This window comes from Bubalus kerabau, chromosome 1 (genome assembly GCF_029407905.1).
Source record: "Bubalus kerabau isolate K-KA32 ecotype Philippines breed swamp buffalo chromosome 1, PCC_UOA_SB_1v2, whole genome shotgun sequence".
Lineage (NCBI taxonomy): Eukaryota > Metazoa > Chordata > Mammalia > Artiodactyla > Bovidae > Bubalus > Bubalus kerabau.
In genome coordinates, this window is record NC_073624.1 from 279,497,506 (window position 1) to 279,511,578 (window position 14,073).

The following is a 14,073-nucleotide window of genomic DNA, read 5'->3' on the forward strand; positions in this document are numbered from 1 at the left end:
GAATATATTGAAATGCATATAGAAGTTTCAACAGGCTCAAAGTATTCGGATAAAGGTATGTGCTTACTTTCTCAGGGAAGTGGTTGTGCAGAAATACATCAGAAGCTTAATGCCCCTGATGTCTGGCTTGTGACATACCACTGTGTCATGATTAGCGTGTTTTTTTGGAAATAACAGATCTATTGTCTTAGAGAGTTTCTGGGTTGATGGTTTTACTATTGAGTTCTGAGGAATCCTAGGGCTGTGAAGATGTACTTTAGAGGTTAAGTGTTAGGATCCTACATATAATTTCAGTTAAAGAAGACAGGAAGGGCGGGAAAGAGGAAGGGAGGGAGGGAGGTAGATTGAAAGAATTATTGCTCTTACAAAACTCTGTGATATGACCTGATTTTAACAATAGCAACATCAACATTGTCATAGTTATCAAGAACTTAAATACATTCTCAAAAAATTCTATGAGGACAATCTTATCCTCATTTTACACATGAAGATATTAAGATTTAGGCTGTCCAAGTTGTGAAATTGGAGCTGAGCTAGGATTAAAATAAGCATGTCTGATTTCAATATCTGTTCCCTTTCCAACATGCTGCACTGTCCCTGGTTGTAGTGGCTTTCATGGGAGGTAAACTGCGTAATGCAAAATTAGCAAGGAAAAAGCTTATTAAGGAATGCTCTTGGAGTCACCATTTGTGAAGAATGAAGCAAAATAGGGAAGAGGGGAGAAGCTGGGTTGGAATGAAGTCATAGTAATGCCTCAGATGACCTTGAAACATCAGGTGATGTTGGAATGGCCCATTAGACTTGTCTGAGTCTAATGAGGGTCAGCCTCTTACTCATGTGTCAATAAGTCAATGAAAATGGTCTGCCCTGAGAAGGGGACTCGAACTTGGGCAAGGAAACTCACTTCAGAGAAGCAACTTCCAAAAAGGGCTGAAGGCTGAGCTGTCGTTCAGCAACGTTACAAGGAGCTTGGGGAAGAAGTCCTTCAGTGTGGAGGGGCGCTGGGAGCAGAGCAGGGCAGACAGTGTGCATTTCCTCAAGGCGCCTGTTTCCCAATACAGAGTCACCATTTGCATCCTGACAAAGAAATCTCTGTCGGGAGTAAAAAAGGCTATATTCAGAACAAAAGGCTAGTGAGATCTAAAAGAATTTAATTGTTTTTATACAGAAAAAGGAAGCTTCAGAGGACATACCCACATGGAAGGTAACAGCTAATGATAATCAATTTTAAAAAAAATTCCTAGTAGAGAAAGCTTACTTTTTAAAAATTATACCTAGGCACTTTTTAAAGTCTTTAAGTAAGTAAAATAATACAGAACACCTGTGTACTCATCACCTAGCCCTGTTAATTTGAAATATTTTGTTCTTTACACTAAACATTTAAGGTAAATATTCAAACAAATAGACTGTTGGATCAACTTGTATATCCCTCCAAGATTTCATGTTGCTCTTTGCTTTAGTACGATTTTTACAAACATTGGAGCCCTCAGCAAAGCTTCTGTGCTCATGGTTTACTGAGAATTGCAATCCTACAGCAGCCAGAGCAAAGGAAAAAGAGCCATGGGCCTGGCATAGGGGAAAGGCACATACACAATATCTTCATATTGCCCCCAATTATTTTTAGAAATCTTCTGAATCTGTAGTTATACTCCATTTTCATTTCCATTATGATTTTTACTCTTTTTCTTTTTAAATTTTTTCTTGGTTCATAGAGTAGGAAATCTGTCAATTTTATTAGTCCTAATCAAAGAGCACATATTTGGTTTTACATTCTTTAGCTTATCTTTTTACTCTCATTAATTTATGCTGATTATTTTTATTCCTTTTAAAATTCTTTTGTTTTACTTTGTTGTTCACTTTTTAACTTCTGGAGTTGAATATTACTAATTTTAAGAGTTCTTTTCTACCATGAAATTTAAAGCTATAAATGCTCTTCTATATACAGCTATAGCTGCACATACTTCTTTGTATGTATTATCTTAACCATGACCCAAGGCATTTTAAAATGCTTTTGCACTTGCAGAGAGTTCTCTGTAAACTATCACAATCCTTCTGTATAAGGCTTTTCTCTTTATTACTATTTTTCTGCTTTCAACTCTACTCCTCACTCCAGCCACTTCTCCCTTACGGCATCCACTCTAGTGTGTTGATATTTGTCTTTTAATATGCATGTATCTTTGGATAGAGTGTTTAATTATAGTTTTTATTTTACATAGGTGATTGTCACTCGGTCATGTCTCTCTGTGGCTCCAAGGACTGTAGCACGCCAGATTTCCCCGTCCTTTACCATCTCCTGGAGTTTGTTCAAATTCACGTCCATTGATGCCACCCAACCATCTCATCCTCAGTTGCCTCCTTCCTCTTGCCCTCAATTTTCCCTAGCATCAGGGTCTTTTCCAATGAGTTGGCTCTTCACATCAGATGCTTTCTAATATGCTGTCTAGGTTTGTCATAGCTTTTCTTCTAAGGAGCAACTGTCTTTTAATTTCCTGTCTGCAGTCACTATCTGCAGTGACTTAGGAGCCCAAGAAAGTCTTACCGTTTCCACTGTTTCCCCATCTAGTTCCCATGAAGTGATGGGACCAGATGCCATGATCTTCGTTTTCTGAATGTTGAGCTTTAAGCCAGCTTTTTCACTCTCCTCTTTCACCTTCATCAACAGGTTCTTTAGTTCCTCTTCACTTTCTGCCATTAAGATGGTGTCATCTACGTATCTGAGGTTGTTGATATTTCTCCCAGCAATCTTGACTCCAGCTTGTGTTTTTATCCAGCCCAGCATTCCACATTATGTACTTGGCATAGAAGTTAAATAAGCAGGGTGACAGTATACAGCCTTGACGTACTCCTTTCCCAGTTTGCAACCAGTCTGTTGTTCCGTGTTCAGTTCTGACTGTTGCTTCTTGTCCTGTATACATGTTTCTCAGGAGGCAGGTAAGGTGGTCTGGTAGTCCCATCTCTGTAAGCATTTTCCACAGTTTTTTTGTGATCCACATAGTCAAAGGCTTTAGTGCAGGCAATGAAACAGGAGTAGATGTTTTTCTGGAATTCTCTTGCTTTTTCCATGATCCACTGGATGCTGGCAATTTGAGCTCTGGTTCCTCTGCCTTTTCTAAATCCAGCTTGTCCATCTAGAAGTTCTTCATTCAAATACTGTTGAAGTCTACCTTGAAAGATTTTGAGCATTACCTTGCTAGCTGGCTCAGATGGTAAAGAATGTGCCTGCAATGCAGGAGAACTGGGTTTGAGCCCTGGGTCAGGAAGATCCCCTGGAGAAGGGAATGGCTACCCACTCCAGTATTCTTGCCTGGAGAATAGCATGCACAGAAGGGCCTGTTGAGCTACAGTCCATGGGTCACAAAGAGTCCAACAAGAGACAGGTGGTACTCTATAAATGCTATTCTCTTTTATTTTTTTTTCTCATATCTTATTTTTAAGATCTCTGTATGGTGCTTTGTGAGTGTCCAGTTAATTTTTTTCTCCTATGGAATGCGTCTACCACATATTATTTAGCTATAAAATTATTTAGCCTGAAAATGAAGACAACTAGATTTCTTTCAACTTTCCACTACCATGGGGGTATAGAAGTAGTATACTGATAAGATTTGTGCTGTTAGAAGAAATAATAAATGTAAGATGCTTAGAGTTGCCTGCTACCCTGTAAGAGCAAAATGAATGGCAACTATTAATATTACTCTTCTTTTAAGCTGAAAAATGTTTTCAATAGAACTTCCAAGCTTTCATGACCAAATGTGCCTATAGTTGAAAGAAGTGGAGAGCAACATGAAGAATTACATCCCGAGCACTCCCCAACTTTGTATTGAAGCTTCTTCTCCTCCAAGATGTCGAGCTTCAGATGGGCCCAGAGCACACCATGCTATCGCTTGCAGCCCACACTTGAGATAATTCCATCAGGAAGTCATGTTCCTTTCTGATTTGAGAGAAGAAGGAACTAGACACTCTTCAAACAGGTTGCTACAGATCCTCTCCTGGCAGCCAAAGTGTAGGCATCCAGGCTGCTGCAGAGCTAACCCAGAGTACACCAGGGAACTAGCAAGAAACAACATGAAGGAAATAAACAATTAGCAAGAGCAGTAAATGTGATAAAGCAAAAGGAATGTCAACTCCAAATTCTGCTGCCTGCAAACATATTACACAAAATATAATGAAATAAGCAGTGGATTGATAGAGTGAATCTGCTGTGTTTTCTGGGGCTCTGGAACCTCAGTGGTGTGATCTCTGACACTTCACATGCCTCCTTTGGCTCACAGTTTCCATATTAGTGGCATGAAGACTTTAGATAAGATTTTCTCTATCTTCCTCAGCCTCAGCTTTTCTTTATTTTGAGGTAATCCATTTTATGATCCATACTTATAAAAATGATGTCTTTCTTCTTGCTTTCAATTAGCATTTTTCTATTAAAATTGAAAGAAGAAATGATAGTCACAGATGGATGCAGATAAATAATGGTCAGCTAACACATGATGAAGCCTGAATCAGTCCCAAAACACTTAGTATGCAAAATTTATATCTCAGAATGTGGAGGTTGAAAAATTTTAGATCATCTTGTCTAACCTCTTCATCTTACAAATGGAAAGAATATGAGGTGTGAAGCAGTGAAAAAACTGCCTTTATAATGATGGGTTAGTTAGATAAAGGACAGCATGAAACTCCAGATTATCTGAATGCCTAGCTGTAGCATTACTGCACTATCTCTGGGAAAGAGTCAATATCAGATCTGTGTTGAATACCAAGATGACTCAAACTAGCTTACCTTTTATTGGAGAAGGAAATGGCAACCCACTCCAATATTCTTGCCTGGAGAATCCCAGGGATGGGAAAGCCTGGTGGGCTGCCGTCTATGGGGTCGCACAAAGTTGGACACGACTGAAGCGACTTAGCAGCAGCAGCTTACCTTTTAGGGGGAGACTGAATCAGATCAGACATTACCTTCTCACGTTCCCCTGGAGAATATGCAAATTGGTACAAACTTTCTGAAGGGCAAACACACCCTATCTATTAGAAGTCAAAACACCCATACCTTATGACCAAGCATAATGTATCTACCCATAATGTAGCTACCTACCCTTCAGAAATACCAGCGTATGTCAACAGAGACTTGCACAAGAATGTTTGATTATAGCTTCATTTGTAAGAGCCAAATTGGAAAGAACATCCTAGCTTTGAGTTTTGGTGATATCAGTGGAGGACAAATCAGTGGAGGATGAATTCAAAATCAATTCATCTAATAAAATTAGTCTATTTTGGTGAACACATTTAACAGGATGTGCTGACTGATGAGATAAAGGTGGGGGAATCCTTGATCTCAAGCATCTTTGAACACAGGAGAATGGAGTTGCAATTTACTGAGATGGGGAAATCTGTGGTTAGAGCTCATTTGAAATCGGTGGTGGTAGTAGGGAGGAATTGAGAGCTAGTTTTTGGACGAGTTGAATCTGTGATGCTTGTTATATATATGCATAAGGATGTCAAGTGGATGAGTCTGGAGTTCAAAAGAGAAATCTAGGCTGGTGACAGAAATTGGGAAATAATCTACAAAAGATTATTTTTTACACCTGAGTTGGATGAGTGCATCTAGGAGTAAATGTAGAGTCTCAGAATTTAGAGGACAGAAATATAGGGAAGTCAAACAGGGAGGAAACGCAAGGTCGCAGTCAGGAAAAGTGAAAATTCAGGAGATGTGATTATCTTGGAAGCCAAGTGCAGGATGAGGTACAAAATGGGAGTGGTCAAGTGTGTTAAATCTTAAAAACGATGTTCAATGCTGTGTCAGATTTTTTTTTTTTTTTTTTTTGGTCAGATTTTGAAAACCACTTTTATGTTGGTTTTAGGTAAAAAAAAAAAAATTGTTTTAAGTTCTACTATGAGTAAAGAATCTGAAAAATCTAAAACATTAAGTAGGGGAACCAAGCCATGTGGCCCATGGCCTCAGCAATTTCCCTCCTCACAAAGCAAACTCTGTTGCTAGAACTTTATTAGGGCACTTAGAAAATCCAGAATGTATTATAAAGACAAGAAAAAATATTCTTTTCATAGGTTTTCATATAATTCTAGTAATCTTAGATTAGACTTAAGTTTCCAGTTTAGTTTTTCAGAATGGTTATAAGAATAAATTACTGACATGAGTAAACATGCTTCTTAGATACTTGGGTGAAATTTGATTATCAGGAGCTACAGAGACATTTTTGAAAGCCTTCCAATTTACCTGAATTTGACGTGCATTTACACATTTCAGTAGGTAGTCACTTTGTACTTTTTTAAGATTATGATCTCATGCCAGCTACTCAGACCCTGATGCTGGGAAAGAGTGAAGCCAAAAGGAGAAAAGGGTGGCAGAGGATGAGATGGTTGGATAGCACTACTGACTCAACGAACATGAATTTGAACAAAAGAAGGCGAAGGGCACGGAAGCATGGCGTGCTGCAGTCCACGGGGGTCACAAAGAGTTGGACACGACTTAGTGAACAGCACCACCTACTCATTTACTCATTGCTGCAGGAGAAAACAAAGAAGCTTAATGGCTCTGTAAATTCTTATTCTCCAACTCTGGCTCGATTCTTGATGCTAAGAACACTTCCTGGTTTCCCAAATAAGTTTTTGCTTCCATTTTCAGTGGTCTTCATCAAATTCCTTGATACCTCCTCTATTACTTCTCAAAATTAATAAAAGTCATCTTATGCAAACTTCCTTCCCTACCGGATCTATGCAATTTCTTCCATGCATACCATCCATTCTTCTTTTCCTCTTGCTTATGGAAATGGTCTCCCTCTTCTACATAAGGTGTCCTCTGACAAGTATCGTCTGAATGCCTCCTCACTCGGACACCTCATCTACCAACAGTTACTTTTCTTTCCCGTGTCTTCAACCTTTTCCTCTTTATTGGTTTGGTTAAGTTTCTATCATCTTAAAACACAAAACCAAATCTGCCCATGACTCTGCACTCTCCTCTAGTGACTTCCCCATCATTCTCCTTTCTTCTCAGATGAAATTATTATCAACATTGATTCTCCAAACCACCTGCCACTCAGTCGTACAATCCACTTCTGCTCCTGCCACCCTACTGAAATTTGTGTTGATGAAACACCAATGACTTCTTTATTCCTAAACCCAATGAATGTTTTCTCTTAACATAGTTGAATCCTTTAGACCACTTTATATTTTTTAATGAAATATTCCATCCTTTGTCTTTCAGCTCATGTCTCTAGTTTGCTTCCTATTTACTTGGCCATTTCTTCTCCATTTCTATGCTGTTTGCCTTCCCTTTAAATATTGGTCTTCCTGAGAAGCATCACTCAAGCCTGCCTTCCTTTTTTCGTGTCATACATTCTTCCTGGGGAGTCCCATCCATTTTTGCAGTTTCAATTATGATGCCATAGTGCCATTTATCTTTCAGGCAAAAACCACACTAAAATCATAACTACTACCACTAGCAATAGAGTACAAACATTGTGGGGAAAGTGTTGAATTAAAAGATAAGAGATCATGATTGGCCATAAACATTATAACATAATAGCCTGGACAGTTTTGAGCTCTTTTCAAACTGTGCATCTGCTGTTTCCACCCTGTTTATTCTCACAGGTGCCATCTCTTTGTAGCTACAGGAATGGGGGTGGTGGGCTATACGCAGGGCATTGCAGCGTGGCGTAGAGTTACCATTGTCCCACAGCACAATCCTAATCTTCACATCTGTTGATTCTTTGTGGTCCCTCTCAGATGCAGTTTGGTTTTCATTTCTGCTCATATAAGGAATGGCTACTTCATTTGCTTTATGCCTCCAAACTCTGTAGTCTACTGATGTCTACACTTCCTGTTAATTCTATTGGGGTTTTGTTTCCTTCAGTGCACTTTCATGCTTCTTGCAGTGAGATCCGGTGGGGAGGATCAATAAATGTGTGTGCTCCATGGGTTGTGAAGAACTAGAATCCAAACCAATGTCTTTTCAAGGACATAGACACTTAACTGTTTCAGAAAGCATTTGCTTAGGGTTCCTTATTTTATCATTTGTTATTTAAAGTGGTCTATTAGGAAAACTTTGAAGCGCCACTTATATTCTAAAAATCAATATCATACGATACTATATTATGATAGGGAGGCAAGTAGGGTCATAAAAGACATCTAACCGGGTTCATCATTTTTAGGTTTTGCTCTTTTCTTTACAAATAAAAAAACAGTATGAGTAACTCTATGTTCTTGATTTTTGTATTTTTAGTTGAAGGTCACATCAAAATGTTATAACATTCTAATTTTTTACTAGATTCCAGTGCAATTTGGTTAAAGGAGTCCAAATCAGAAAATGAAACTACCAAATGGCTCACACTAAATAGGTCACATTCCATAGTTCCTTACAGGAAGGCAGAATGCAGCCACATTTGAATGTATGAATGCTTAACAGGAAGCAGTATAAAAGGCATTCCTTTACCTGATTATGATAGAGAAGTCATTTGGAATTTTTTTTTACTAAATATCAGTCAGATTTATTTGAGCTTACTGAAAGTATCAGCTAATCTTCCAGTTATTTGAACCCTCTCAAAGTGCTATCAGAGACTTATAATTGATCTATAAGAATAATACAGTAATTTAAATAGATAAACTTTGATGTAGGTTAGGAAATCCAGCCCACATCACTGTTGCTGTTGTTCATTTGCTGAGTCATGTCTGACTCTCTGCAACTCCATGGACTGCAGCATGCCAGGCTCCTCTGTCCTCCACTATCCCCTAAAACTTCCTCAAACTCATGTCCATTGAATCAGTGGTGCTATTCACCCATCTCATCCTCTGTCGCCCCCTTCTGCTTTTGCTTTCAATCTTTCCCAGCATGAAGGTTTTTTCCAATGAGTCAGCTCTTCGCATTAAGTGGCCAAACCTTAAACATCAGTCCTTCCAATGAAAATCAGGGTTGATTTCCTTTCAGATTGACTGGATTGATCTCCCTTCAGTCCAAGGGACTCACAAGAGTCTTCTCCAACATCACAATTCAAAAGCATCAGTTCCTTAGTGCTCAGCCCTTTGGTGCCCTGTCTTTTTTATGGTCCAACTCTCACATCCATACATGACCACTGGAAAAACCATAGCTTTGACTATACAGACCTTTGTTGGCAAAGTGATATCTTTACTTTTTAATACACTGTCTCGGTTCATCATAGCTTTCCTTTCAAGGAGTAAGTGTCTTAATTTCATGACTGCACTCTCCATCCACAGTGATTTCTGAGCCCAAGAAAATAAAATCTGTCATTGCTTCCACCTTTTATTTGCCACTCTTTCCCCCCTCCATATTACTTTAGTCTTAGAAATTTTAACACTTATTTGTCCATTGTAACTGAAAAGTTCTAAAAATGATTATTACTTTCCTTCTGCTTTAAGTTAATTTTAGACATTAAATACAGCTTTATCCCCCAACAAAAATATGATATCTTGAAGCAACCTGAGCAACCCAATTCAGCATATAAGAAAAGTGTCTGGCTCCAACTTTTCTCAAGTAAGACAAAGATCAAACTACCATTGAAAGACAAAGACTATGATAAGTAATAATTAATATAATAGAATTAAAAACCAAAGATACTTTTTACTAAAGAAATAAGCATATTGGCTGTGAGTTTTGCCTGAATCCATAGACTAAACTGCCTGGTTCTGAACCTCAACTTTGCCATTACTAGTTGTGTGTCCTTAGGCAAAGTTCTTAACATTTTCTTGCCTTATGATACTCATCTTTTAATTGGGGATAATATAATAATACCTAAGTCCTAGGGCTATTGTGATGATTGCATGAGCTAATAAAGGAAGCACTTAAATAAGGCCTGGAATGGTGAGGAGTGCACAGTAAATGTAGCTGATTATCATGATGCTGTAGTGATGAAGACCTTATTACATTTTTAAATGTAAACGTTATGAAATTTTACAGTTTTAAATGTTAAGCATATTAATAGAATCTTAAAGATTTAGATATGTTTTGGGGGCCTGATATTGAAGAGTTGAAAATAAAGTTGATGATCACGACACAAGTACCCATGAATTCAGATGTGGACTATGGGTATTATGTAGGCAACCACTGACCTTTCGTTACACTGATCACATCCCAGGCTGGGAAATGCTAGTTTTTTAAAAATTGTTTCAAAATACCTCATCTTCTTTGGCCATTTGGCTGCCATTTTAATTTGGGGAGAATGAGAAAAACTCTTGCAAAGAATATACTGTGTAAAAGCAAACTTGAAGATAAGGTGGGTTTTCTGGACTATTTAAGATCAAACCTCAATATCTCTATTTCATATAAATAAGTTGAGGCTGTGAATTATACTGATCCCACTCTGTGTATTAGTAGTCTTAGAAATAGTAGTGATTACTTAGGAAGTTATTTTTACCGAAGTGGCCATAAATGAAAATCCAATCTTTTTCTGGGAAAGATGAAAAATTGATGCTACAAAACTTACAGATTATAAAATGCTTGTGTCTAGGTACGGGGTATTACTCACTTAATGAGTATTAAGCACTTTGTTTACAGCGCTGGAGCGGTGAGTGGCAGCTCCTCAGAGCTGGAGCGAGAAGCAGGGAGAGAACTACCCCACGTCCAAGGTAAGGAGCACCAGCTGCACTCTGCTGGAGCAGCCGTGAAGAGACACCCCATGTCCAAAGTAAGAGAAACCCCAGTAAGACAATAGGTGCTGAGAGAGGGCATCGGAGGGCAGACAGACTGAAACCACAATCACAGAAAACTAGCCAATCTGATCACACGGACCACAGCCTTGTCTAACTCAATGAAACTAAGCTATGCCATGTAGGGCCGCCCAAGACGGACGGGTCATGGTGGAGAGTTCTGACAAAATGTGGTCCACTGGAGAAGGGAATGGCAAAGCATTTCAGTGTTCTTGCCTTGAGAACCCCATGAACAACATGAAAAGGCAAAAATATAGGACACTGAAAGATGAACTTCCGAGGTAGGTAGGTGCCCAATATGCTACTGGAGATCAGTGGAGAAATAACTCCAGAAAGAATGAAGGGATGGAGCCAAAGCGAAAACAATACCCAGTTGTGGATGTGACTGGTGATAGAAGCAAGGTCCCATGCTGTAAGGAGCAATATTGCATAAGAACCTGGAATGTCAGGTCCATGAATCAAGGCAAATTGGAAGTGGTCAAACAGGAGATGGCAAGAGTGAACATTGACATTCTAGGAATCAGCGAACTAAAATGGACTGGAATGGGTGAATTTAACTCAGATGACCATTATATCTACTACTGTGGGCAGGAATTCCTCAGAAGAAATGGAGTAGCCATCATGGTCAACAAGAGTCCAAAATGCAGTACTTGGATGCAATCTCAAAAAAACAGAATGATCTCTGTTCGTTTCCAAGGCAAACTATTCAATGCCCTGACCAGTAATGCTAAAGAAGCTGAAGTTGAACAGTTCTATGAAGACCTACAAGACCTTCTAGAACTAATACCCAAAAAAGATGTCCTTTTCATTATAGGGGACTGGAATGCAAAAGCAGGAAGTCAGGAAACATCTGAGGTAATAGGCAAATTTGGCCTTGGAGTACAGAATGAAGCAGGGCAAAGGCTAACAGAGTTTTCCCAGGAGAATGCACTGGTCATAGCAAATACCTTCTTCCAACAACACAGGAAAAGATTCTACACATGGACATCACCAGATGGTCAACACCGAAATCAGATTGATTATATTCTTTGCAGCCAAAGATGGAGAAGCTCTATACAGTCAGCAAAAATAAGACCAGGAGCTGACTGTGGCTCAGACCATGAACTCCTTCTTGCCAAATTCAGACTGAAATTGAAGAAACTGGGGAAAAACCACTAGACCGTTCAGGTGTGACCTAAATGAAATCTCTTATGATTATACAGTGGAAGTGAGAAATAGATTTAAGTGACTACATCTGATAGAGTGCCTGATGAACTCTGGACAGAGGTTCATGACATTGTACAGGAGACAAGAATCAAGACCATCCCCAAGAAAAAGCAATGCAAAAAAAGCAAAATGGCTATCTGAGGAGGCATTACAAATAGTTGTGAGGAGAATCGACAAACAAAGGAGAAAAGGAGAGATATACCCATTTGAATGCAGAGTTCCAAAGAATAGCAAGGAGAGATAAGAAAGCCCTCCTCAGTGATCAATGCAAAGAAATAGAGGAAAACAACAGAATGAGAAAGACTAGAGATCTCTTCAAGAAAATTAGAGATACCAAGGGAGCATTTTATGCAAAGATGGGCTTGATAAAGGACAGAAATGGTATGGACCTAACAGAAGCAGAAGATATTAGGAAGAGGTGGCAAGAATACACAGAAGAACTGTACAAAAAAAGATCTTCACAACCCAGATAATCATGATGGTGTGATCACTCACCTAGAGCCAGACATTCTGGAATGTGAAGTCAAGTGGGCCTTAGGAAGCATCACTACAAACAAAACTAGTGGAGGTGATGGGATTCCAGTTGAGCTATTTCAAATCCTAAAAGTTGATGCTGTGAAGGTGCTGCACTCAATATGCCAGCAAATTTGGAAAACTCAGCAGTGGCCACAGGGCTGGAAAAAGTCAGTTTTCATTGCAACCCCTAAGAAAGGCTGTCGGGAGCCGCGTTGGGCATTACTGACAAAATAGAGGCGCGGCCCTAAACACCTCCCTTTGTTCCATAGGCACGGACCCAGAATGAAGGAGTTAGGCTTTGTGATTCTGACTTGTTTTTCCCTTTCCTCGGCTGAGTTGACTGAAGAGAATATTAAGGTGCTTATTGTTTTTGAGAGGAGCATGAGAAGGCATAAAGCCTTCTGCAGCTGTGCTCAAAGAATAATTCATAAAGTTAATCACTGACATTTGTTCAAGGACCTTTACAAAAAAGCGTTCCAGGGTGAACACACAGGCCACAGCTTGAGGCCATGGGAGGGATTGCTATCTGAAGCCCATTTGTGAGAAAAGTTTATGGCAAAGGAGTTTGCTGAATTTAGGGCTTAGGAATAATTAAAATAGTTAGAAGCTAAAGATTTAAGGATTTCTGTAGTGTTAGCATATTCTACTATAGCTTATAGAAATTAGGGACTTTAGAAATATTATTAGGTAGAAGCCCTTTCTAAGAAATAGTGAGCTGAGGATACTAGGGGCAAACAGTACTTAGAAAGATAAGAATTAAACTGAGGAATGTGGTATGCAGCCCAGACATTAGCATGAGTTACAGTGTATTCACAAGGACACATGAGAAAAAGTAGATAAGAGAATCGCTGAGGAAGGAACTCCTTTTGAGGGGCAACAATGGTTTTTGGAGAAAAATAAATCTGGGTCCATGGAAACTAAAAATATCAAACCTCTGACTTAATGCTTTTGTAAAAGTATAAAAGAAAATCATAAGCTTGAAATAAACAGGCAGTCCAAGAAAACTGAGAGGCTGCCTCGGTTTCTCTCTCGCCGACACCGCTCACCCCTTGAGGTTGAATCCCTGGCTGCTGGAGCTGGACTCTGGCAAAAGGCAATGACAAAGAATACTCAAACTAACACACAATTGCACTCGTCTCACACACTAGCATAGTAATGCTCAAAATTCTCCAAGCCAGGCTTCAGCAATATGTGAACTGTGAACTTTCATACGTTCAAGCTGGTTTTAGAAAAGGCAGAGGAACCAGAGATCAAATTGCCAACATCCTCTGGATCATTGATAAAGCAAGAGAGTTCCAGAAAAGCATCTATTTCTGCTTTATTGACTATGCCAAAGCCTTTAACTGTGTGGATCATAACAAACTGTGGAAAATTCTGAAAGAAATGGGAATACCAGACCACCTGACCTGCCTCTTGAGAAATCTATATGTAGGTCAGGAAGCAACAGTTAGAAATGGTCATGGAACAACAGACTGGTTCCAAATAGGAAAAGGAGTACGTCTAGGCTGTATGTTGTCACCCTGCTTATTTAACTTCTATGCAGAGTACATCATGAGAAACGCTGAGCTAGAAAAACACAAGCTGGAATCAAGATTGCTGAGAAAAACACCAATAACCTCACATATGCAGATGATACCACCCTTATGGCAGAAAGTGAAGAAGAACTAAAGACCCTCTTGATGAAAG

The 14,073-nt window shown here is 39.2% G+C and overlaps 1 long non-coding RNA gene across 1 annotated transcript in view; it reads right to left on the reverse strand.

Moving 5' to 3' along the window:
* Positions 1–665: 665 nt before the first annotated feature.
* Positions 666–14,073, reverse strand: part of LOC129642320 (uncharacterized) — a 34,075-nt gene continuing 20,667 nt past the window's right edge. Inside the window, exon 3 of the long non-coding RNA XR_008709623.1 lies at positions 666–1,092. This is a non-coding gene — a long non-coding RNA (uncharacterized LOC129642320). The remainder of the gene's footprint in view (positions 1,093–14,073) is intronic.